Source organism: Pinus tabuliformis, chromosome 2_2, assembly GCF_031772625.1.
Source record: "Pinus tabuliformis cultivar Carrire ecotype Pingquan chromosome 2_2, CPIR1, whole genome shotgun sequence".
NCBI classification, from domain to species: domain Eukaryota; kingdom Viridiplantae; phylum Streptophyta; class Pinopsida; order Pinales; family Pinaceae; genus Pinus; species Pinus tabuliformis.
This window is the reverse complement of record NC_142300.1, coordinates 1,156,371,436-1,156,374,215: the sequence shown is the minus strand read 5'-3', so window position 1 is coordinate 1,156,374,215 and position 2,780 is coordinate 1,156,371,436. Positions and strand designations below refer to the sequence as shown.

Here is a 2,780-nt window from a genome sequence, read left to right as displayed (position 1 = left end):
TGGATTTATAATATCAATCCCTAGAGTTTATTAATCTAAGGGTTCATGTTTATATATTTCTTTGGGTTTATAATCCCTTAAAGTTTTTGTAATAACTTCTTGAGTTTATTATTCTCTTGGGTTTATAATATCAATCTCTAGAGTTTATTAATCTAAGAATTCATATTTATATTATATAATTTCAAATTAAATAATAATAAATAACATATAATATTAAATAATAATTATTATAAAGATAATATTTTTTAATTATAATGATAATAATACTACTTTTAATGTAATAATGTTTTTTTGGATAAAAATAATAAATACAAATGGTATATTTATCCATAGTAATACACATGAAACTTTCCCGTTATATCAACCACATTAGTCCTATAGTTACTGGCTTAAGCCTGAAAATACATAGGTTTTGTCGTAATAGGAGCCCTTCATTTGTATAAAAATCCCTATTTTATTCATTTCCAACCGAGGAAAATTATGAAAATTATGAAGCACATGATGATAATGGATACCCTTCAAATCTTCTGAGCTTTATCAGAGAGAGTCGCTTTGGCCGAGTGGTTAAGGCGTGTGCCTGCTAAGTACATGGGGTTTCCCCGCGAGAGTTCGAATCTCTCAGGCGACGTTCTGTTCAATCTATTGAAAATCTACAGTCTGATCTGATTTCTTAGAATATTAAACGTTTTGTAAAATTTTCCTAATCTACAGTCTGATCTGATTTCTTAGAATATTAATTCTATTAAACATTTTGTAAAATTTTCCTAACCTACAGTCTGATCTGATTTCTTAGAAAATTAATTCTATTAAACATTTTGTAAATTTTTCCTCGCAGACGTAATCTGTTAGGTCAACCTGTATTTTGTATATTAACTGTATTAAGTAAACATTTTGAAAAGCATGGAAGAAGTGTTTGGATGAACCCGGGTTCTACTCCGACAAATCCAGTAATACATTCGATTTAAAGACAAGTGTTTGTAGTCCAACGGATCGGATAATTGCCTTCCAATCAATAGATCCGACTCTCTGTGGTGACCAATATTAACTAGGTTATAGGCTCATTAATATTTGTTCAGTTATTAATATTTTCTCGAAGGAAATATTAATGAGTTTATATAGCTAGTAAATATTGGTGGTTGTCTAGCTAATAAATAAATATTGGTTGTGACTGGTTAATGAGTTTATATAATCAAAAAAATATTAGTTGCTTATGAGCTAGAATAAAGATTAAAATAATATTCTCAGAATCTATCATCAACATAAATCAAAATATCATTTTTTTGAAAACTAAATTTTCCCAGCACCTTAAAAAAATATTCCATTACCATTGCATACACACAATGCATGACACTTAATATTTCTGATCGCAAATGAGACACCATGCATGGAACATTTAGATCCTCTCGGGGCTGCAGGAATCCTACAGTCGCTAACCTCTGCTTTCACAATAACTGGTAAACAAATGTTATTGTTAATGGTTACAATTTAGAATTTGATTTGACTGCATCAATAATAGATGTTTTTGAGATTTTCAATATCATATTGCAGATTTCAAAATATTGGTAAAATATTGTATTTAAATATTGAATTTTAAGTATTTAAATGTTTATATATATATATATTTCAAATTCTGTAATACATTATACTTTTTGATAAGCATTAAGACTAAGCATATACTGAATATATTCTTTTGAGAAACAATCTAGCTCCTCATTTAAAAATAAATAAATAAAATCAACATATCTTCATCCACCTTAAATTGAAATAAAAAGCCTTCTGCAATAAAGTTAAAAAAAATCATATCACTTTAAATAATCTCTTTAATAATTTATTAAAAATAACTTTTCCTAATCTCGTGAGTGATTTGTTAAAGATAAGACTCCACCAATTGAAAAGACTTTTAAATCTTATTCCAAAAGTAAAAAATTCAAAAAAAAACCTATATACCTTATCATCATTAATAAAATTTACTTAAATGACATTTCCCGCTAAATCTATATATGCGCTCAAATATTATAATCCAGTTGCTATTTAAAAACATATCATGTTGTTTCCTTTATAAATTTATTAGTAAATATTTTTTCCCAATTCATTCTTGTGCCTTTCATTTTTTTCCTTTCATTTTTTAATCTCTTAAAATGCAGAATAATAACACTTAACCATTAATTAAAAATTTTAAAAATAAAATAAAATGTGATTATTTTTCATTTCCGTGTAAATTAGTTATAAAATTAAATTAATTAAGTTGAAATAACTAATCCTATGGTTATTGGCTTGCGGCTAAAAGTAGATAGGTTTTGTCGTCATGGGAGCCCTTCATTTGTATGAAAATCCCTATTTTATTCATTGTCAACCCAAGAAAATTATGGAGGACATGATGATCAAATTTGAATATATAATGGACATTTAACGGCTAGTACTGGAATATCTTGATTTAGGGTAACAACCGTCGCTTTCACCGAGTGGTTAAACCGTGTGCTTGCTAAGTACATGGGGTCTCCGCGAGAGAGTTTGAATGTGTCAGCGACGTGTTTTTTTAATTGGTTGAAAACGATTACTCGGTTTTGAAAAACATCGAATAAGTGTTTGGATGAACGCGGGTTCGACTCCCAGAAACTCAGTAATAAACACGTTCATGATATAAATGGAAGCGTTAGGATAATTGCCTTCCAAGCAATAGACTCCGGGTTCTACTCCCGGCAGACGCAGAAATATTTAGCCGTTTGTGAGAGATTGGAGTAGCACATTGGTCTACTCGAGGCAGACGCAGAAATATTTAC

The 2,780-nt window shown here is 29.0% G+C and overlaps 1 non-coding gene across 1 annotated transcript; it reads left to right on the top strand.

Moving 5' to 3' along the window:
• Positions 1 to 546: 546 nt before the first annotated feature.
• Positions 547 to 628, top strand: TRNAS-GCU (transfer RNA serine (anticodon GCU)). Its single transcript has one exon. It is a non-coding gene; the product is annotated as a tRNA-Ser (tRNA).
• The last annotated feature ends 2,152 nt before the right edge of the window (positions 629 to 2,780 follow it).